This window comes from Gordionus sp. m RMFG-2023, chromosome 1 (genome assembly GCF_954871325.1).
Source record: "Gordionus sp. m RMFG-2023 chromosome 1, tfGorSpeb1-WG-v2, whole genome shotgun sequence".
Lineage (NCBI taxonomy): Eukaryota > Metazoa > Nematomorpha > Gordioida > Chordodea > Parachordodidae > Gordionus > Gordionus sp. m RMFG-2023.
The window spans coordinates 25585430-25611753 of NC_088775.1; positions in this window are offsets into that span (position 1 = coordinate 25585430).

Below are 26324 nucleotides of genomic sequence, written 5' to 3' on the forward strand. Positions count from 1 at the left end.
AAAAAATAAAAAATATGAAAGAAAAAAACATTCCATTTTAGCTATATGTTTTAAGAATTTTAAATAATCAAGTTAAACTATTCAGGGCAGGAAGGAACTAAACTCTTTTTGACATTTTGTAGCCTTTAATAAATTAAAAGCATATACTTAGAGTTGAGCATTACCACGAATTCTTTTATCTGAGATACAAGAGTCTATTGTATATTGTTTAATTTTTAATAAGATACTTATATCTGTATCGATAATACTTCATTTTCAAAATAATCTTGTATCTTTTTCACGATAAAAGATATAGATAATTTTTATATATATTTCATTTTATTTTCATGTCGTCATATTTTAAAAATATCGGGATAATTCAGAATACGGGAGACCGGAGATAGTGTGTTCCTGGGGCAGGGATTTACTTCTCAAATTAATTAAAAACTAATAAACTTTGAGAATTAAAATTTAAGCCAAATATGTTTTAATAAGGGGCTTAAGTAGGTCTAAAAAATTTTTGGACAAAATTGCTCATGAAAAATTTTAAATGAAAATTTAAATTTGAACACATCAAAAGAAACTTTTTAAAATTTTACATTTCACTAATAACCTTTTTTATAAAAGTTGTTGAAACTTATAATTCTAAATGATAAAAAAATCTTCATTTTTTCATATACAAAAATAAAAATATTGACAATATTTTAAATTTTAATCAATTGAATAGACTAGGGCAGGTTTTGGAGGGGTACGTATTAGCCATTTTTAAGCAGGGATTATTTTGAATTAAAAAAATCCAACTAAATTTATAAAAACATTAGAAGCCAATAGTTTGTCTAGGGCCATGAATGAAAATATGATGATATTGATTTTTTTTTAAGTTACAGTTTTAATAACAAGTTCTTCCGGGTGGTACATGTAATATAGATAAACCTAATAAATTTAACCTATTTGATGATTTATTTATTTACTAACAATTAACATTTTTATACATTTTTTTAAAAATCTACAAATAAAGATGCGCTATAACACGCAACGCGAAAGGATATAGTACACCGGGTGTTTTTTATAATTCTTAAATTTTCTTTTTTTACATTTCATATTAATTAAAAACGAAAAATTTTTTTCTTAAATATTAATTTATACGGTAGAAATATATGTAAAGAATAAAACTAGATTACAGCATTTTTGAAAAATTGCTTCGTTTATTTTTTTATAGCACTTCAATTTTTAATGGACAATATAACCCCGGTCTACCCTACAACAAAAATCAACTTAAATTTACCTACATCATGATAGATATAACAACACTAAGACAAAAGCATATATTTTGTATATTAATGTTAATAAACTGAATAGAATAGTAACATTATATATCTTTTATAATGTGAATGATGACTAACATTCATGTGAGGAAAAATAGTGAAATTATAATTATAAACAAAAGTTCCTCTGAATAAAATCCAAATCTTTAAATTTTAGATGGAATTTTTTTTAAATTAGAAAAATTAAAAAAATATAAGGTAACAGCTTATGTCAAGTCTTTCCAAGAAAAAAAAATAACAAGGGTTCAACAAACTCGTCTAAAAGATTTTTATATTGAAGTAATTAAAATTATTTATATTATTGATATAATTATACCTTATGGTCATAGTAGATATACTATCTACTATACGAAAAAATATCATAAATACTAACATATGTAATACTATTCAATATGATTTTATTGAAAGATTCAAAAAATTGTGAACTTTAAAGAGAGTCGAGAAAAATCATCTATTAATTTATGAGGTCTAAAATATATCAATATCTGAACTTATCTACAATTAGCATCCCTGATATATACTAAAATTATTATTTAAAAAAGTAGTTTTTTTATTTATTAAATATCAAAATAACGTTAGTTCATTTTGGGCAAGTCCTAGACCAAAGTGCTTAGATTAGATTAATCTTGAGTTTCAACACGATATTGAAAAACTATAATCAATTATAACGTTTCCATATTAAAAATTTATAAGGTATTATAGAAGGCGTATAAATTATCGTGTTTTGAATTTATATATACTTTTGTATTAAAATATAAACTTAAACCTCAAATGATTTTAAAAAATATATGAACGTTACATGAAATTTAAAAAAAATTTGATATAATAAACAGGGTTGGCATGTCGGTCAATTGACCGGTCAAATACGGTCAAATACTCTAAAATATTAATGGCGAATAAATATTTTGATATAATTAACTAGTATGCATTAAAAACATGTTTATCAATCTTATTAGGTTACAATTATTTAAAAAATTATTTGTATCATGAATTGTTAAAAACAAAAGAATTTTTTTATTGTTAAAATATAAATATGTAATTTTTCTAAATATAGTAATATTTTTAGTTATTTTTTGCCTAATCATTGCCGTTTCTCGCCTTCTTTATTTTTTTCAATTCATTTTTCTTAAAAAAAATAAAAATACCCGATTTATTATAATCATAATATAATTTTTTCATTCTTATTTTTTAATAAATTTAAATTTTATTTAATATTTAACCGAGTATAAATTATATTAATTCTCATTTGTTTTACTTACACTTGCTATATTTGGTTTTTAAAATTAATTTTCATTTTAATTGTTCTGGTCAGATTTACAGAATATTATTCAATTCTGGTAAAAAGTTATATATATTATATTATATTTATAATATTAAGAAATTATTGGAATAATTGGAATAATTGGTCGATAATTATAAAATAGTTAAGATTGATTAACTTTACAATAATCAAAATCATTTTTTGTTAAATTTTAATATATTAGGGAATATGGTCAAACCAAAGCATCATGTTTGGAAACATTTTCAAGAAGTACGCGATGGTAAATCAGTTAAAGCGGTGTGCAAGTTTTGCAAGATGTCCTATATCACCCACGTTGATAGAATGGTCAAACATTTATTAAGCAGCTGTACTATGTGCCCTGTTATAATTAAGGAAAAATTTTATTCAAATTCCAAAATATCAACCTCTACAAAAAATATCACGAATGTAATTTGTAATACTTCTAAGTCTAACTCTAATGAAGAATTGGGTGAAATTAGTGAGAATGATTATCAAATGAACAATATTTTGTCTTGTGACTCAGGAGAATTTGATTCCATTATTTCTAACCAATCTACAAGCCAAGCAAGGCGATTAAATATAAATCTCAATCTTGTATAACCGGTTTCATAGATAGAATTAATCCCAAAGAAAAAAAATGAGCTGGATCAATTGTAAGGCTATATATGCGAGCAATTTACCTTTCCACATCACTGAAAATCCCTACATCCAAGAATTTTTTATAAAAATACGTCCTATTTACACATTACCCAGGAGAAGGCAGCTGGCTGGATATCTTCTAGACAAAGCGTCAGGTGATATGGAGGTGAGAGTTGCAGATATAATAGATAAAGCTCCTTACTTATCAATTGTATCAGATGGCTGGAGCAACATTAGAAAAGAGAGTATTATTAATTTTATGGTGATGACGCCTGTTCCAGTGTTCTACAAATTTCTAAATACTGAGGAAAATCGCCATACGGCAGATTATATTGCTCAGGAATTTAAAAATGTAATTCATGAATTGAATCCGGTAAAAGTATATTCTTTAGTTACTGAAATGCCGCTAACATGAAAGCAGCCTGGAGAATTCTAAAATCTGAATCTATTTATAATCATATACAATGTTATGGTTGTGCAGCGCATACATTGCAGTTATTCTTTCACGATTTTGAACGATTGAACGCCTTCAGTGACCATATTTCAATAATTAAAAAAATTGTTAAATTTTTCAAGAATAAACACATACCAGCTGCAGTATTTTCCCGTAATAAGAATCTTCATGGCATACCATCTACATTAAATACAATTAGCCAAACAAGATGGCATCGTCAATAAAATGTATGGAGCAAATTCAAATATGCAAGAAAGCTCTAAAAGCATCAGTTGTTGAAGAAGCTGTTTGTGATATTTGTCCCATATAAATTACCAATAATATATTAAACGAAGAATTTTGGACGAAAAATTTAAAATTTTTAGCTACCTTTAGCTACCTCATTGTTGAAAGTGCAAGGGGATAAATGTACCTACCCCAAGTAAAAAACGAGATGCTTAATTTGGAAAAACACATAATACAATCATGCTATGATTCTATATTTTCTCCATCTCAAGAAAAAAAAAATTAAGGTTATGTTTGAAAAGAGAAAAACTGATCTAAATACATGTGCTCACAATGCTGCTTATTTATTGGACCCCCAATATCAAGGGGAGCATCTTACTAATACTGAATTTGATGAAGCATGTAATATAATACAAGAATTGGGTATTTTACAAGGTGGTGATAATCAAAATATTTTGAGTAATATAGTAAATTTCAGAAGCAAAAGCGGTATATTTAATAGCCATAATATGTGGAAAGTTGTAACTTCCATAAGAAACAATCAAATTTCGGCCTCAAGTTGGTGGAATGCATTTTGCCCACCTTGCACATTAAGAGAAGTCGCTAATATTTTACTAACATTTCCTAGTTCGACTTCTTTTAAAGAAATTGGTCGGTTTGGGGCAATATTCACACGAAAAACAGAAATAGATTAAAGGCTTCTACAGCAGGAAAATTAGTAAGAGTGTATCATAATTTAAGATTGATTAAAAATATTAAAGAAAATAATGATATTGAATATGATTCGGAACAAGACTCTGCCACGGAGGGTGAAACATTGACATAGAATGAATTAAAAAATATTATGATATTTATTATTATACATAGATTTATTATAATATTATATAAATGCAAAATAAAGTTAATATTGGTGTAAAAAACATTTATTTGAATTTGACCAAATTTGACCGGTCAAATATCGGTCAATTGACCGAATTGTATTTGACCTGTCAAATGCACAACCCTGATAATAAATATCTACTATCACTCGCATCTGAATATTAAGGATAGTAAAACTAAAGACCTCATCCAAATTCAAGCTATTCAGCGTAATAACATATAAGACTTAATAAAGAATGATTTTGTAAGAAAGTTAATTAATTCAGTCCATTAAACTAGTTTACTTTACAAATTTAAGAATTTTTTTAATAAAAAAAAATTTTCAAATAATAGATATCTTCACTGATAAAACAAGGAGGCAGTGAGAAAATAATAAATTAAATTACTTTTTTATTTATTTTATCTAAATTATATATATTACAATTTTACAAAATTTCTTTCGATATATATAGTGTACAAAATTTAACTATCTACCTACAAAAATAAAACAATTTATTTTTTTAAGGTTAATAAGAAAAGAACAATTTAAAGTAAGAAAGTAAATTTTTTAAGGTTATAAAATTTTAAAGGTTATATTATTCATTTTATTTTTACATATTTAACATTCACCAATATCTACCTTGAAATTTTTTTAACTAATAAGTTTAAAAAATGCCATTCGCGCAAAGTAATAATTTAGTTTAAAACATCAAAATCTTGATCTATCACAGGAAATAAATGTAAATAATATGCCCTTATGCCGCATTTTCATTTATTTAATTTTTGTTAACAATTCTGAGTTCTGTGGAGAAAAGCAGCCTAAACACTATTTTAGGGTAATAAATATCTTTAAAATACGCTTAAAGGTTCACTTATTCCTATTACTAAAGTCTAAAAACCACAATTCAAAACAGCTATTGAAGTTTTAAGAAGAAAATGACTAATTAGGGCATAGCCTTTTGATAGATTTCTTCATAAATTATTCGTAGAATAGTTTACGCGACCTTGATTTTTTTTTAGATAGTTATCTATGCTAGCAGATATTTTGTAGAGGAATGGGCAATGGCAGGCAGCTTGGAGGCATGGTTGTATTTACAGATTCGACAGCCATTAATATCTATTGCGACAGCAGCCACTAACATTTGAACGGTTTCAAATTAGCAATATATATCGTAAAATACAAGATAATGGCGAGAAAATATTGATGAATATAATAAGATTATATTAAAAAAATTGCAGCCCAAAAACAAGAGAAATGAGGGTTTGAAATTAAACACATTTAGCTAACTGGCGTGTCAGAAAGAAAGAAAGAAAGAAAGAAAGAAAGAAAGAAAGAAAGAAAGAAAGAAAGAAAGAAAGAAAGAAAGAAAGAAAGAAAGAAAGAAAGAAAGAAAGAAAGAAAGAAAGAAAGAAAGAAAGAAAGAATCTTTTTTTAATATTATTTCTTTATCAAACAATTAATTGCCCATCACATAAGCAGTTGTTGAAATTTGAAACAAGAGACAAATGAATTTCCACAAGATATATTACTTATGCTTTGAGATTTAAACAAAACAGGGCCAAATTTTTCTATCCATATATATGTGAAATCTCAACGCTTAGATAACATTTCATGGATATATCTTGATTTGGCCGTTTTTAAAAAAGGGCCTAACTTAAAGTTTTTCTAAGCGTATTTTTACGAATCTCCAAAATAAATATTTTATATAAATATTTCAAATTGTCAGATAAGTTCTATTGGTAGTCAAAAAATGTCTAATCTTATTTAAAATGTAAAATCCTTATGGTGATATTGCAAAGACGATTGATAATATTTTTTCCTTATTTTTGTTTGATGAAGTTATATGTTTAAATATTTTGAAATAATAAGTATTTGCCAAGAATATGCATAGACATTTTCTAGTCATATATTCTAAATTAAAAATATACAATAAAGCAAATATTTTTTTTTACAAATATTGAATAAAAGGGATAAAATATTTTAAAAAATTGGGATATGACAAAAAAGTTAGTGCACATGAGGGAATATTATAATAATTCACTCTGCAATAGAGCAAACTATTGAATATTAAAGTAGCTAATAAGGAATAAATAAAATTTGTACAAATCAAGATATAAATAATTTCTTAAATAAATATTTCAGTAAAGGGAATTAATTATTTTTCTATTAATAAAACTGAATTTCAAATGTGGAGGAGCAGTTTGTGCCCCTTTTTTCTAAAATACAACAATGGAGATAAAAAAGGAAGATCGAAACATCAAATATTATAATATTTGCTTATAATATTTTTGATTTTATATTATTTAACTCTTCTCATAATTATTTATAAATATAGAATTAATTTACTCTTAAGGACCAGGAGTCTTTATAGTCTACCTCACTGCACTCTTCCAATATCTCAATTATGAACTTATAAAAATGATCCTAGATTCAAACTATATGTGCGGTTGACTGATTCGACCCACAAGCAATCTAACGATAAAAATAAAGTGCCTGAAAATTATTATATCAAGCATTGCTTTGGAAGTCAAACAATAGGTGGTTATTGATTTTTATGCGATAATCACGCAATTAATAGATTGATCCCTATATTTAATTAGAGAATTGAAAATTTCGGTATTGTTGTTAATTATGTTCGGAATTTTCGGAATTTTTCTTCTCTATTCACCAAGAAATTCAAATATACATAAGCACTTATCAAATAAAAAAATAAGTAAGTTAAGAATATTTTGCAATATAATATATATCTAGGAAGAAAATTCTTTCAACAAATTAGTTATATATTATTATTTTTTTACAAATTTTAGCTTTTTTCTTTCAAAATTTAACATTGTTTGTATAAAAGGGAGGTTTCTATACCTATAATATAATTGATTGAAACAATATATAATTTATTACCAATTACTTTTCAATAAAATTATATTTTTTATAATATCGCTTTAGATGTCAAGGTCAGGGAAAATAATTGCTCTAATAATCTTTTATATAATAACAAAAAATTAATATATTCCATATAAATTTTATTATTTACACCATCTTTATTATAATTTCAAGAGACTTTTAATAATTATTAAATTTTAAAAAAATCATAGATTTCTTAAAAAATTCTATATAACTTTAAAAAAAAAGAATCTTTAAATAATAACATATAGTTAGACCTGTGCGCCGATGTCTCAATCGACGGCGGCGGTTTTTTTAATTTTTTTTATCGGCGTTCGGCGGCGCGCCGATTTCGCCGTCGCCTACTAAATTGTCGGCGGCGGCGCAAAATTTATTTAAAAATTTTTTTTAATGAATTTAATTTATAAATCAATTTATTTTTTAATGAATTTAATTTATAAATTAATGTATTACATTTTTTATAATTTATTTGGGCGATCTTTTCTAACACATTGTTAACATAGTTTAATTGATCATAAATAATTTCCTGTCTCACTCTAATTTAAATTTATATATTTTCTCATTCTCAGAAATAGACTAAGGAATTGTATTTTTACTCAGATCAGAGTCACATCAACCAACATATATAAGAAATATTCTATTGATTTTTATTATAATTAAAATAAATTTGGAATGCAAGCAAATTATAAAGTATGAAATATAATAAGTCAGAACTCAGATTTAGCAAAATGATAATTGTCATGAATAAACAGTATTTTATCAAGATTTGTGAGACATAAAGAAGTCCTTTTAGCATTGATATTAATCCAGCAATGGAAAAAATTCTTTCGCCTGGTGTACTGGTTGCAGGTATAAAAGAACCTTCCTAGCTAAATTAGCAAGCATAGGAAGTTCCAGTCGCTTTTTCTTTCAAAAGATTAATGCATCCTCTTCTGGGATATTATTTTGGCTGAGCAAAATATGCCATTCTTGTTCCAGATTCCTAATATTGTTATAATCGTTACTTGGAAGGGAATGTTTAGGAGCTAATTTAGCTATATAAGAGCTTGATGTTTGACCATTATCCTCAACTTGAATTTCACTCTGTGCATTTCTATCATGATCTAAAAGTTTTAAATTGTTATAAATCCGAACTTACCTCAGGGTGTTTAATCAGTAGTGGGAGAGCAATTAAGAATCCAAAGTTTGTTAAATCTTTCTTTATTAAAATAAAAGATTAATTCTAATAATAATGATGTTTAATTACTTACCCTCGAGTACCTTAAATATATAATAATAATTCTAATTTATCAAATTGTATATTTACCTTTTCTTTATTAACTCTTTCCTTTTTTATTAATTTTATTTTCCAAAATATCATCCGATTCATATTGTGTAAAAAACAATTGCTATTTATATAGTAAAATTATAATTTTTGGAAGAAAAAATGCATAAAATAAAATCCATCATTTAAATTAATCTTGTTACATAAACTATAAAAAAAAATGTAAAATTTGTTTTGCATAAAATAAAATCCATCATTTAAATTAATCTTGTTACATAAACTATAAAAACAAAGTAAAATTTGTTTTGCATAAAATAAAATCCATCATTTAAATTATCTTTGTTCCATAAATATACTTTGCATAATCCAACATCTCCCCCCTTTAAACTTCCCTTAACTCCATCGTGTTTGCCGATGCTACCATGTTCCTTCCTGGTTCATTCGAATTACTATTCGTTGTCAACTCTATACTTGGGCAAAACCTAAGTTTGTGTTCACCCCCGCACGCCCAGCATTCCACTCTCCTTCTTGTGCTATACGGCGCTATTCTGCGACCCCCTCTCGTTGGCGTTTCTTGTAGCCAATCTCCGTATCTTTGTTTCGCTTCGTTCCTAGCGGCTTCTACCCATTTGTTGGATTTTTCTGAACCGTCAACCTCTCTTATCTCTATCTTCATTACCTTGTTACCCACTCTAACATAGGAGGCCATCTAAATAAAATACTTTATACACATATATATATTCTTCGACTCTTATTTCTCTATACTAGGTTAGACTTTCTTCTCTAACTCTTTATAAAATATAACTCTCCTAATTAAGTCTAACATCCCTTTTATTTCCTACAACGTATGATTCTCCTACTATGTCTATCATCACGTTATTCCTTTCCAAATTATGATTCTCCTACTATGTCTATCATCAATTTATTCTTTTCTAATTCTTCGTATATTTCTCATTTCTCTCTAAGGCCTTAAGCTTCTACACCTTACTTGCTTCAGGTGCCTTGTAAAGGTTCCTTCTTGTCCTTCAATCTTTACTTCTACTTTTTTCTTTCCTATATTTTTGCTTATTACACCCTTCCCCCATTTAATAGGCCCATCAAACAACAATACCCACACCAAACTTCCTACTGGAAATCTTTCACTCTCTGCTTGTTCTCTCCTTATCACTTTTTCCTTTAAAAAATCTAATTCTGATCTCGTCTTTCTTCCTAAAAACATTTCAGCTGGTGACTTTCCTTTTGCTGTTTCCGTACTGTTGTATGCTAACAATGATAACCACCATTGACCTTCTCCATATTTTGCCTTTTTCAACCAACTCTTTACTAAAGCTACCATTCGTTCAGCTTGTCCATTGCTTCTTGGGTAATAAGGTGGTGATAATAAATGTCTAATATTCCACCTATCGCAAAATTTATCAAATGCTCTACCTTTAAACGCTGGACCTCCATCTGATACTATCGTCTTCATCAAACATATTTGCCTACAAAATCCTTTATCTTGTCTAAAGCTACTCTTGTTGATAAACCTGAAACTTGCTGACAATCTATCCATTTTGAACCTGCATCTACCATGATAAAAAATCTTTTCTTCTCATATTCTAAAAAATCTACATGTATTCTTTCGCATGGAATGTCTGTCTTTGGCCATTTATCTTCCTTATTCTTTGCTGGAACATTAGCCCACATGTTACAGGTTTCACAGCTCCTTGCTAACTCTTCTATTTCCTTATTCATCTTAGGCCACCACATATATTCTCTTGCTTTATTTTTCATTCTTTCTATGCCTTGATGACCTGAATGTATTACATTTAAGGTTTCCTTTCTTAATTTATTCGGTATCACTAATCTATATCCTCTCAATAAACAATTGTCTTCTATATTTAATTCACTCTTAACTTTTTTAAACGCTTTATCTTCATTTTTCCATTCTATATCTCCTTTTAAACAAGCTTTAATTCTTATTAATTCTTCATCTTTTTGGGATATCTTATCTACTATATCAAATGTTATAGGTTTTTCTCTTGTATCTATTCTCACCGCTCTTATAATATTACCATTTACATTTTCTTCTTCTTCTATATATTCTAAATTATTGATTACTGGTTCTTTGTCTTCAATGTCTTTATTAAACAATCTTGATAAAATGTCCGGTAAGCAATTTTGGTTACCTTCTCTGAATTTTATTTCAAAATCGAAATTACCAACTAAAATTAGCCATTTTTGCAACCTGGGTGAAATCATAAGTTCCTTATTCTCTTTTTTAAATAAATCTACCAACGGCTTATGGTCCGTATACAATAAAAACCTTTTTCCTATCAGATATTCCTTACATTTCGTAAGCCCAAATTTCACTGCTAGAGCCTCTCTTTCTATCGTTGAGTAATTTTTCTCAGTGCTATTAAATCGTCTCGATAAAAATAAAACAGGTTTCTCCACATTATCTATCATCTGCAACAAAACTCCTCCTATACCTTCATTAGAAGCATCTACTGCTAAAATAATATTTAATTTCTCATTAAAACAACTTAAAATCGGCTTCTCTACCATCTTTATTTTCAACTTTTCGAAACTTTTCTCCTGTGCTTCTCCCCATTCAAACTTTTTATTTTTCTTTAATAAATCATACAACGGTGTAGCAATTTCTGCAAAATTTTGAACAAACCGATGATAATAATTTGTTGCTCCTAAAAACGCTTGTACCTCCGCTTTATTATTCGGGGCTCTCATATTCATGATTTTATCTATATTCTTTCCAATTGGCGTAATCTCATTTCCCTTTATAACATGTCCTAAATACTTTATTTCTTTTACTCCAAAAACGCTCTTCTTCAAATTAGCTTTTAAACCATTTTCTAATATAATATCTAACACTTTAACTAATCTCGAATTGTGTTCTTCTTCTGTTCTACCAGATATCAAAACATCATCTAAATAATACATTATTCCTTTTATTCCTTGAAATAACGCCGTCATCGTTCTTTGAAATATTGGCGCTGATATTTTCAAACCAAAAGGTAATCGGCAGAATGCAAACAAACCTCTATGAGTTGTAATCGTTAGTATCTTACTTGTCTTTTCACTCACCTTAATTTGCAAATAAGCATTCGAAAAATCAATCTTTGAAAACAGGGTGTCTCCACTTAAATTCGCTAGCAATTGTTCTATTCTAGGTAGTGGATACTTTTCATTTATTACGCACTTATTAACTGTTACTCTATAGTCTATACACAATCTTAAACTGTTATCTGGTTTTCTTATGGGCACTAAAGGTGTTGCCCATTCACTATGCACTATTGGTTTTATTATTCCGTCTTTTAACCATTTATCTAATTCTTTATCTATCTCTTCTATCCAGGAAAACGGTAATCTTCTTATGCCGCAAAACTTAGGCCTATAATTTTCTTCTAATCGTATATCTACTTCAAAATTTTTCAGAGTACCTAATTCTTCTTTAAAGACTTCATTATACCTATTCAAAATAATCTTTATTTCTTTGTCAACAATATCTTCAACAACATTCTGGTCTACCATATTATTAATTTCTTGTTTAATTTCGACTGAATTTACCTCTATTGTCTTTGTATCTCTTGTTTTCTTATTTTCTTCTAAGTTGCTTCTATATTTAATCAAAAATTCTGGTGTTCGATTTCTAAGTTTATCGAGAACTAATTCTTGTTTATCCTCTATAATAGGTAACTTAAATCTATCGAAATCTATCCTTTCACTATTTTCATCATTACTTACAGGGATAGTATCGAAAAATTTCCACCAATTATAAACTGGACCTAACGTTCTTATATCATCCCATCCTAAAATCGGTTCAATCTTCAACGTCGTTATCCACAAATTTATACTTTTATTAACTCTTGGTAACCTTACCCTATAATACCCTAAAATTTTCACCATGCTACCATCCAATTGTTTGGCTCTTATCTTTTTAGTAACAAACTCTTTCTCTGGCCAAAATCTCATAAAATCCTTTATACTTATTAAACTAATTTCTGCTCCTGTATCTAATAAAAAACAAATTTCTGCTTCCTCCATGATTATCTTTACTCTAGGGCATCTATTTTTCATTAAAAAATTCTCTAATTCCATCTTTAGTACGTCTACCCTAGTTGCCTTTTTAATTCTATATATTTCAAAATCTCTACTTTTTATCTTTATATCACTTCTATTAATATCGCTTGAATTATAATTATCAACGTTAAAGCACTTTTTATCATCGCAAAATTTCTCGTTCTTATTACCATAATTATTCTTACTTGCACTAGCATTATCAACATTATCCAAATTATCATTATTAAAATTAAAATCTTTATTCTTATTTTCTACTAAATTATCAACGTTAAAAAAATTATTATCATTACCAAATTTATCATTATAATTAAAATATTTATTCTTACCTGAACTAGAATTATCAACCTTAGAAAAATTATTATCATTACAAAATTTATCATTAAAATTAAAATATTTATTCTTACCTGAATTAAAATTATCAACATTAGAAAAATTATTATCATTACAAAATTTATCATTAAAATTAAAATATTTATTCTTACCTGAATTAAAACTATTAACATTAGAAAAATTATTATCATTACAAAATTTATCATTAAAATTAAAATATTTCTCTCTTAGTCATTTATTGCAATTTTCTTGTGTGTGTCCTTCTTGGGCACAATTATTGCACCTTACAATTGAATTGTTTACTCTGCAACTTATAGCCACATGGCCATTCTTGCCACACCTCGCGCATCTTAGATTCTTCGTTATCTCACACTGGCGCGACATGTGGCCCGGCTGACCACAACTATAGCAAATTATCTGTCTGTAATTATCCGTTCGTATGAAGTTGTTTATATTTCTTTTCTTATCTTCCTCTCTTAATATATTCTTAATATTTTCTAACTCTTTAATCTCTATCTTAACGTAAGTCGTATTTCTTCCTATAATTAAACCTAACGTGAAACTTAAAATTAGCACCAAAAATATAATTATACTTATATTTTCAAGTATTAAACTTAATAAATTTATTTGCGTAATATACATTAAAGTGTACTCAATAACCACTTGATTAAAATAATTTTAAATAATTTAAAAAAATTGTATAAATATAAAATTACTACTATAATAAATAAAAGTAATAATAATTTACATAACATAAAATAGATTTGTTTTTACCTTTGAATTCCTACGTGAATATCTAACAGGCCCTGATTTACTTCGGTCCAAATTGTTATAAATCCGAACTTACCTCAGGGTGTTTAATCAGTAGTGGGAGAGCAATTAAGAATCCAAAGTTTGTTAAATCTTTCTTTATTAAAATAAAAGATTAATTCTAATAATAATGATGTTTAATTACTTACCCTCGACTATAAAAAAAAATGTAAAATTTGTTTTGCATAAAATAAAATCCATCATTTAAATTAATCTTGTTACATAAACTATAAAAACAAAGTAAAATTTGTTTTGCATAAAATAAAATCCATCATTTAAATTATCTTTGTTCCATAAATATACTTTGCATAATCCAACAGTCGAATTAAAAATTGCAATGATGTCGTAGAATTAGAATTTAAATATTTCTGAAACAATTTTGAGATTTTGAAATATGGGATCAAGTAGAGTTGCTAATATCTAATGTTTAAAATATAATTTTATTAATAAAAATAGAAAATAACTTGAAGTTCATTAATGGGAAATAATATGGTCAAGCTATTTTTCATATTTTCTTTTAAGCATATAATATCTGAGCAATAAGATCTATTGATTTGTATATGAACTTTTATTTCACTGCGAAATAATAACCCTAAGTTTATTGTCCCTTTTTGGGAGGAAAGAATTTCCACCGACTCTTCGAATGGATTTAATACTGCGTAAAGCTCATCAATCATATCCCATTCATTATTAAAGAGTTTTAAAGATTGTTTTCCTATTTTATTTAGAACTTTATAGGAATTTTGTTTACACTGCGAACACTTTCTAGAATAATTAATATGTTATGCCAGCGGGTAGGGCAATTGAATTTTAAAGTTTTTGCATTAATTAGATTGGTTGGTGCAATGCCATTTCTATTATCCGATTCATCAGACATATCAAAATGGTCATCAAGGTATGGATCAGAATCATCAATATCCAAGATATTACCTGTCTCATAAATTGACTGCAGACATTTACGCAGGGGCGTCGCTAGCCTTTACAATCTCAGGGGGCTCAACTAAAAAAATTTTTATGGGGGGGGCTTTGCTCACCATACCTCCATTTGCGGGCCTTCGGACCGCTTTTGGCCGGCCTTCAGCCGGGTTTTATATTAATATATTATACTTTTTAAAAATTTTCTAACTGAATATTTATACTGAATTTCATATTTTGTCATTTATTATATTATGCGTACAATATAAACTAGCATATAAATAATTAAAACAATATAAGACATTTCTAAAAATATTATTTTTTAATACAAAACCTATTTATTACAGTATAATACAGTATAAAATGTTTTCGACTGCTGATATAAAAAAAATTTGCGTCTAAAGAATTACAAGTAAAAAAGGTTAATTAATTCATACATATGCCTCAATTGATAATGGTTTTTAAAAACTACATATTATTAAATTAGCAAGTTACATTGAAAAAAGGTCAAGAAACTAATATAACACTCTGTTACCATTTTTAGAAAATGTTTTATAGAATGAACTAATAAGGAAATATTTATAGGCCTAATCCAAATTATACAACTATATGGTGGTTAGGCTTCCTCTTAAATGACATGATGGAAGCTAGATAAGTAATTGAGAAAAAAATTGTGAGATATTAAATTTCTAAAAGATTATCTTCCATTTTTAATCATATATAAACAACTACACAGTTGACCATTATTGCTTATAAAATATGCAATCATATGCTCTCAGCAGCTGTAGTAATAATCTTAAATTACATAGCAACACAAATAATAGATGTTGGTTAATTTGCAGTAATAGCCATGACACTCACGATGTAAACTAATATCAGAATTTATTATGTTAGTTAAATTGATAAAATAAAAACACTAAAAATCTTTGGAAGAAATAATTATGCAAATATATTGAAGCCTGGAGGTATTTACAAGGCAAGGATGCCATATTAGAAATGAAATATTTTCTAACTATAAAATAAGGACCAGAATGATATGATGAAACAATTAAGATTTTATATATTTTCACACCACCTCTAGTTGGTATATTATAACTTAAAATAATAGTAGTTTGTAATAATATCAAAAATATACTAGTATTAAAAATTTAACTCAAAACTGTTTTTCAAATAAGAAAAAAATAGCTTTCCTAAAAACACGTAAAAAAGAGAAGAAAAGTTATCTAATTTATTACATCCATTCTGGGATAAATAATAAGATGTTAAATTTTTAAAAATATTTCTAAATAAATAGATGGCGTTAAATATTTAAAAGCAATTTTTTACTTATATTTATTAACAAAAGCATTTATCAGTAAAATTTATTAAAATATTAACTTTAATATATAATAAAACTGTCAAATACGTTTGTAAAAGTGGTATTTAACCTAATATTTTATGCCATTATATCTAATAAAGGATTATTAACTATGTTTACTTACTTTTTATAAATAAATCTCTTATACTTATTTGGATATGGACCTTAAAATTAATTTTAAGAAGAAGCATGGTAATTAAATTTAAATATCAATAATATAGTTGATTAGTGATTCTGAACTCGGCTAATTACAATATTAAATTTGTTAATTTTCAATAAATATTTATTTAATTAGGGTTATATATTAATTTAAATAATAAAAGTCAATAAAGCTTCAACTGTTAATGCTAAATTAATATTGAGCGATATTAATATTCTATTTTTAACACAGAATTTGATTGCAAGCTGACATAGTGAAAATATAATTTATTAGTATTAATCTAATCTAATGATTAAAATAGTATTCATTTAAGAATAATTTAGATATACTAATTAATTTTTAAATTATAAAATTAAATCTATATATTACTCAATAGAATTATAAAAGAAATCATTCAGTGGGCAATCAAAAAAATTTATTTTTAGAAGGGATATTAAGGAGCCATTAAAAAAAATTTTTTGCTTCAGGGGGCTCGAGCCCCTGCGCCCCCTAGCGACGCCACTGCATTTACGATGTTCAGCCTCAATTTCACATTCCAAATCAGCTACTCGATATCTGAGGGCTGAAATAATTTCTCTAATTTTTTTAATGAGAATATCAATTTTGGTAACTTTTTTTAACTGTAACCAAATTATGAAGTCCATGCTCTAAGCATAAATGGTGCTCATAATCCCCTAATCTGACGCTTCATTTGACATTCCCAGCATCAGTTATCATTTGTATTATTTTGGCTTTTAAATGGAATTCCTCTTCAATACTATCAATCTCAGATAATATTGTTTCCCCAGTATGCTTTTAAGTCACATTTCTAGTTGCTAGGGTAAAATATTATCAAAATTTTCATCTAAATGATGAAGACTAAATGTGATATAATTTCGACGCTTGAAATGATTCGCCTATAAATCAAAAGTGATAAACAAAATTTTAGTCCAATATCAATCAGATTTAAAACATGCGCCTTTATAGATAAATAAACATTGTCTAGTGCACCCAGACTAATGGTTGTCCTATTTGGTAATTCTGACGAGGAATCAATTATCTTATATTTCTATTTTTTAGGCAATTTATTTTTTAATAATCATTTCATATAAATTTTAAACCTTTAGAAAATCTGTCATTCCTTTATTGTTTATAGAATCAAATGGCATTAAATCTAAGCAGCACATCTAAACATAATTTCGCCCTATTAGATTTCATATTTATTTTAAACATTAAAAAGATATTTAAAAAGCATCCAAATATTTAGAGCTGGAATGAAGCAAATTATAAATTTGATTTTTAACTTTCAAAATAAAGTTCATAATTAATTTAATAAATTATATATTAAGTTTATACATTATAAAGATATTTAAAAAATATAATAATTAGAGTTGGAATGAAACAAATTATAAATTTGATTTAGTAGTAACTTTCAAAATAAAGTTTTACGTAATTAATTTAATAAATTATATATTAAGTTAATACATTAAAAGATCTCAAAATAGAGCTGGCAATAAATAAACTAAAAATTTAGTTGTTTTGAACTTTCAAAGTTTATAAAATTAATATTACAAACCAGAAACCAGTTAAAAAATTTAAATGAATAATAATAAACAATAATACTAACCTAGGAGCCATTTTTTTATCTTTTATATTGTTGCTGCATCTTGGTGTTGGCTATAAAAACATTAGACTTTGAATGGATTTATTATTATTCATTTTTTCTGTTAGTTTGTGATAATTAATTAAGTGCTTTTCTTATTTTCATTCTTCAAAATAAGATTTCCAAAGTACATCCAGACATAACTTGATTTATGATTAGTAGAGAGAGTTTTTATTTCATAATTGTATATAGGGTGGTTTAAAACGTGCAAGTCTATAAAAATAATTAATATGAATTGTTTGTGGAAATAAAATATGATGTATGAATGAATGTAGATATATACTAGTCTATTATATATAGCAATATAATACAATTCATATTTTAATTTTATTAATGTTAGTATTCAAATTAAAATAATAATAATTTAATATAAAAATATAATTAATATGCTTTCTAAAAATTACACACGACGCGCCGCCGCCATAATAAAAATAGCCGGCTCGCGCATGTGATCTCAATCGGCGGCTTTTCTGGCGTGAATAAAAATACCGGCGGCGCCGGCGTGAGCCGGCGGCGCACAGATCTACATATAGTCCACAGTTTTTTATTCTCATTAAATTCGAAAAAGAACAAACTAAAAAATCTAGAATATAAATAAACCAACAAATAATTATTACAATTATTACTTTAATTTAACCCACTTAATAAAAAAATTATATTTTTGTCAGAGACCTGCAGGCCTGGCCCTATGACCAGCCCTGGTACACGAGGCAGGCCATATTTTAATTTTTTTAAATATTCCTGGGCCGGGCCGGGTTTGAAAATATATTTTTTTAAATATCCGGGCCGGGCCATATACTATAAAACCAAATATTTGAAATCATCATTATTAGCTATAAAAATCAAAAATAAATATAATATACAATTTTTATAGTCGGAAGTAATATTTTTACAACAGCTTTTTACAGAGAATTTTTTTTAAAATAGTAAGGTTCATCAGAAACTTGTTTAAAGGTATAATAATTTTTAAAGGTTTTAAAATTTTAAGTTAATATTAAAATTTTATAAAATATTAAAAATTGTTTTGGTCAGGTTTTTAATTTTCTATTAAAATAAGGTTCATTTGGTTAATATCAATAAAATGTTGTTAATTTTAGAATTAAGTTTTAGATTTTTTGGGAGAGGCCTACAAATGATTTAGCATTATTTCATATAATATTTTCTACCCACCATTTTGAATGAAATATTTTCCCTTAGCTTAAATAAATAATTTTTAAATAAACATTATATATTACGCAGAAAGGGAGAAATTACAGTCCCCCCTCCAATGACTTTTGGCTAAATGATTATGATTACAACGATAAAATTTTGACATTAAGCTGAAGACTCAATCTGATTCTTTAAAATAAATATTGTCATTTTTTAATTTAATTTTTAAAATTGTAATATTGTTTTGTTTTAAAAATATTTAACATTTTATTTGAAATATTTTTGGAAACGTTTAATTTATCATAAATTGTATTTATTTGATTGGATATAATAAAATCTAAAAAAAAACTTGGTTCCCGTCTTGATCCAAAATTGCCAGACGGATTGAAGCATCGCTTGTAAAGCTTTTCAAAAAAAATATATGTGAGATTTTAGTTTAAAACTTATTGTCACAGTTTGGAGAGCAATTATTAACTAAGCGTAAACAACTGTTCTATCAAACAAATAGAATAATTCTTAGGAACTTATTATTTACTTTAAATGAAAATTCTCCGTCTTAAAAAGGAAATCTGTATGAACTGTTATATATATGCAACGTTAATTATAAAGTGTATAAAAATAAGATAAATTACTTATATGAGAAAAAAATCATACTCTAAAATTTTAAAATATGTTGATATATTACAATAATTGAATATTATATTGACATTTTATATATTTTTACGTAATCATTTAATTTATATTTTCTGATATTAGAGTAATGTAATCATTGTTATATAATATTATATTATCAAACCTTTTCAGGTGTTTTAGATACTATAAAATGTTTAAAGAGCACCTATACCTGTTTTGTATACTCCTCATTTACTCAGGAGTTTAACTGCTTCCCCCTGAAATGTAAATAAATCAAATTGATAATCATATTAAGTCCTTTTCCTCATTAGCCATAACTTCAATTGTTTTTTGGAGACAATTTTCAAGTATTTATCTCTTTACATCTAGTTTATGAATTATCGGTCTAGATATTTAGAGATGCATAAAAAAGCGAACCTAGGAGGGTACTTTAAATTTCAATAAATGTGTAACAACCACATAATTTAAAATTCAAAACTTTTAAGTTTTTTATTTTCACATTGATTAATATCAAATAACCATCTATGTTCACTTGAGTTGTCGGTTTGTCTTTTTCATTGAATCTTTATTACATAATGTTCCATCACTAGGACCTTCCCAGAAAAGCGTGGATAGTTTCTCATTGAGCGTTACGTCCTTTTCCAACAAAAATTTAAGAAATGGATTGATATTAATTTAGAAATAAATAAACATTCTTACAATGCATGTTTTTGCAAAGTTTATTTTTGCACATTGTGATAATACATTCTTCAGGTTAGAAAAAAGATATATTAAATTATTTTCACTAAAAAAGGTGGCGTTTGAAAAATATATAATAACCTATTGTTAGACCAACGTACCCAGTAAGGGAAAATGATGATTAGTTCAATATTATTCAATAAATAAAATTTGGTACTATGTGTTGGTGTTAATTTTAAATTTATAACTTGTAATATTAAAATATTCAGCATCTATATAAAAAAATATAATTCATAATATATTTATATAATTTATCACATTTAAAATCACATAAAAATTTAATATTATGAGTTTCAAATGCGATGTCACTTTGTTGGGGACAACTTACAGTTACAAGTTGGACAACCATCAAAAGCTATAATATTTCGTTCCATATGGACAAGGGCACATAGGCTCAGCTACAAATAATCATAAAATTAAAGATATAACGAATAAAAAAATTCATGCCCGCTGGATCCCGGGATCAGGTTTGCATTTACAGGTTGGACAACCATTAGCATCCAATACATTTCCAAATTTGCAGTATATATGGCAAACAGGTGGACTTTGAAATTTGATTACATTCACAAATTGGGCATCCGTTAGCATTCAAAACGTTATATAGCAAGGTGGACAATTTGGATTTGGTTTACATTCACAGATTGGGCAGTCATTAACATCCAACACGTTACCAAAAGGACAACCTAAACGGCCAACAAGTGGACAATTAGGATTTGTTTTGCATTTACAGGTTGGACAGCCTAACATCCAAAACATTACCAAATTCCCAATACATTAGGCAAACATTTTTTAACTAATTTTTTTTTTACAAAATTTGAGCTAAAGAAATTTGCATTATTTTAAATTAATAGAAATTCATGTATATCAAAATTATTTAAATATTTGAAAAGTAAATATCAGTATCTTACGTGGCACTGAAACTTCATTATCCCGTTTTTATAAGGTTACCCCGTTTGTCGAAATGGCATTCCGGCTAAGAATATTAAAACCAATGATTTCATATTTGTTTAAATTGTAAGAATTTTATATAAATATTTTTAGAAAATGTGATTTTAGAAAGGCATAGAATATCTTACATAAAATAACAACCTAACATAGATTTAACCATAAGATTTCTCTTTAAAAATATAATATGAAAATTAAATTAAATTTATATACCCATACCCATATTAGTTGTAATTAACTTTGAGATAGGGACTACTCCAACCGCCTGCATTCGCTCAAAGGATAAAATATATTTTAAAAACTGGCCATTAAATCAACCCCGAATATATAATACTAACAGAATTTTATACCCAAATAAATTTTTTTTTAATTAAGCATTAATTAAACCAATCCTTAGCTTATTAGAAAAATTTTGGGCATGCATTCATAGATTCAATAAATCTCATCCACTAAACATTTCACAAACGTCACAAGCATTACCACTATATTTATAAGGATGTGAAGGTAATACCAATGGTTGGGAGGAATTATAAGAATAAAAATATCAATGGTGCAGAAGAAATATTTTTAAAAAAATTAAATGCATAGAGAACAATAATTTCGCACTTACCCGCCCGTTTAATATGTATGATCGTCCATCAAACTCGATAGTCAAAAAAGTAAAGGTTTGGACCCCGATGATATATAACTAGGTCAGAATTGCATTGATATATTTGGCAGCCATTAGCATATAAGACGTTACCATATACGCAATATATTCGACAAACAGGTGGACATTTAGGATCTGGGTTGCATTCACAGATTGGTGAGTTATTAAAATTCAAAACGTTACCAAATTCGCAAAAATATGGCAAATAGGGGGACATTTTTCTTAGCAAAATAGTTGTAAGAATTTTTTGAAAATAAAATAAAAAATGGAAATAGAGACAACTGGAAATCTTAATGACATACGAGTCACTTTCAATTCATTGTCCCGTTTTTTAAGAGTTGCCCCTTATGCTAAAAAAAATTAAATCCATCAAGGATATTAGAACTATGTCTTTCATATTTATTTTTTTTATAAAGCAAATATAGGTACAAAAGAGTTTATATGAATAAGAAGCCCATTATAATAACTCCTCTCAAACCATAATTTGCATGATATTTTATGTTTAAAATTTATAATTTATATAAGTATAATATTATTCAAGTTAAATATTGAAAGCACAAACAAATATATAAATATTGTAAATAAGCAAGAATAAAATTAAGTGGATACAAATGAAATTACATACCAACTAATCTTAGAAGTTCGATTTGCAACAATTCTATTTTTATTTAAAAATTATTTACCCTATAATAACAGTATAGGTGGTTTAATGCATAAATATTTTACCCAAAATAATGCTAATGAATAATATTAGAATTTATACCCCTAAGTAAGAGTTAAAATAAAAATTTTTAAGTTAAATTTTAACCGACTTAATGCTCATATAATAGTGGTATTCTACTCTTGTTAATTTTTTTTCAATTTATCCGATATAGTAAAGTTGGCTCAAAAAAACGACTTGTTTAGAAATCATTATAACTTTAAAGCGCGTTGCTAGTTTTTTTTGAAATTTATATTGATGAAGGATCTTAGTAACTTCAAATTTTTGAATTCATTTTTTTTAGATTAAAATTAAAAAATACTAAAATTTGACAAAGAATAACTTAAGTCCCATAAAAAAAATTTAAAAAACGTGTAACCCTTCATTCACATATAGCGCGAATTCGCGGCGGAGTATGCAAAATGAATGTAAAAATATTATATTTATCATATTTGTATACTTAACTGCAAATTCGCACTAACAATGAGTGCAGGGTGGAGACAACGAAAATGATTAATTATGAAAAATTATCTGCAGGAAAGGAGATAAATAAAATTACAAAAACAGTGACAAGGGATCAGTATGACAAATATAAACCAGTATCAAAAATTATTTGTAATTTTTGTGGATTAGAAAACCATATAAAACCAAAATGCCCAATTTAAATTCAATTTGTCATACTGTGGAATAAGGACATTTACAGAAAGTATGTAGAAGGAATCGTGGTAAAAAAAATATATTCGATAGATGTCCCAGAAAAGGAGGGAGAAAGTTTTGAGGATTGGGCTTCTCCAGAGGAGTTTCGGAATGAACGATATTAGAGCTAAATATACAGTGTTGTGCAGATTTAATTCAAAACATTTCCATATTTTTTAATTCGTTTTAAATAAAATTATTTAACTTGTAATAATTGATAAGAATATATAAATATGCTACAAGTCAAAAAATTTTATTTTCAAATAAATCAAAAAAATATGGAAATGTTTTCCATCAAATCTGGTCAACAGTGTATATTACCCATTAAATATAAAAATAAAATTATATATCATGAATTTATAATTGTAAACAATGGTAATTGTTATATTTATGTGTTTATTCCATTTTTTATAATTACGCGTTAATTTGAATATTTGAACCAGAATTATGTTGTTATATAATTATTTTCCTTTTGAATATTGTTAATCGAGTTTTCGACAATTGTAATTTAATATTTAGACATATTTGAATATTTAGTTTTAGGAATATATTATTATATGATGAACTTTAATTTACTTTCAATTTTTTTTTGCATAGTAAAAATTTATATAAATACACAAAAATTTTTAAATAAAGTAGAGTAAATTTTTAGTGTAAATTGTTTTGAAATCTAGTGAATAAAATCTTTTTGGTGTAAATTGTTAAAATCTATCCTGAATAAAGTCGTAAGAATTATTATTAAATTAATTAATTATATTAGTCTTTTTCTTATAATTTATACAAATTATTTAAAGTTTTATTTTTCTCGGTAATTTACCTTGGAGCTTTTAGTTAGTCTCCCTTAAATCCTTCGATTAATATATTACAATAATACGGAATTGTAACAGCAATAATTTGATAGCTAAAAATTTAATAAACATAAATCAATGTAATACAATTAATGAGGTTTAGGGGGATAATTTAAATAAATTTTCATCATTGTTTATTAAAAAATTGAAGGAGAAACGATGCAAACTACACCACGAATGAATCGATAGCCAAAAAATTATCATATACAAGACTCGATAACCACGGACATTGATCCTATACACGACTCGTTGACCCAAGACATTGATCCGACACAAAACTCAGTAACAAAGATACCATCATAAATGATAAGATTGAAATCGACAGTACAGATCAACCCATGGTAGAGAACGAAAGTACAAGTAACCGTTATCCAAAATAGATTAGATATAATAGAATCAACTCAAAGACAATTAATAATATGATTAATTGTATTCAAATATATTAATTGTGTATGTTCATTAATACATTTTAGAATACATCTATTTTAGCTACTGATGATATTGCATCTATATCTAGAGTTACACCTAATATACATCAGCTTAATCAGGAAAGGCCATTATACGCTGCTTTGGTAAGCCTTCATTATTCATTACTTTTACCTGAACCCTAAATGGGATAAAATTATGCCTGAATTATTTCTTCATCAGACTCCAAACGACCGCCCATATTTCGCCCTTTCGTTATAAATTAAAATGTCTTTAAAAAAATTTTCTCAAAATTTTAACAGATACACAAAATATCATTTTTTTAAAAAATTAGCCTAAATTTATATGGATTGACAAGAAGAAAAAATTTCTTAAATAAATATATAAATAAATTGCAATTAAATTTCATTAATATTGAATGCCATTTTAATTTACATAAATATATTAACAGAAAGATATGGCCCTTATCAAATTATTTGATAAATAATTTCGGAAATTCAAGATATACACTAAATTTATCTGAAAAACAACAATAAGCTAATGGAATAAACAACAATTTATTTTCTAGATAATTTTAATTGATCATAGAACATATATCCTTTTATATATAAAAACGTAAATAAAATAAATATAATATATTGACTACATATTAATTAGGGCTAAAAATCAACATCAATTTTTTTACAGGATAAAATATTATTATTTTTATTTCACTAACAAATAATGATGCAAACATTAATCATTTAACATTATATAAAATCAATTTTGTCTGTAGAATTGTTGCAGTGGACGCAATTTCATTCCACATTTTTCTCCTTTTTTTTGGCTTTGTGTTATCTCCAATAAAAGATAAGATTTGTTATTTCTTTTAAAAAAAATCACAATTAATTAAATTTAAATTATAATAAATTAAAGAAGAAGCTTGATCATCTTTAAATAAGAATCAAATTGTAAAATATAATTAAGATACATTATGGAAAGACCATATGAAAAGACCAGAATAAATCGAAATATAAAATCCCTTTATTAGGGACCCCCTTGGCCATATGAAAAAAAACCAAGTAAATCGAAATATAAAATCTCTTTAATCGACCCCACAGGCTTATAATTTTAAATACTTAGTAATAAGTATAATTTATTAATTTACTTTATTTGTCCTAATAGATAATTTCTTTAAAAAAAACCTTTTGTCCTTATAAATGTTTTTTTAGAAAAACCTCATTTCTAGAAAGTAACTCACTGTCTTAATAATAATAACTTAAAATACATATTTATGAATAAAGTTTATCAATTTTAACCTCGCTTAGCAAATATTTGT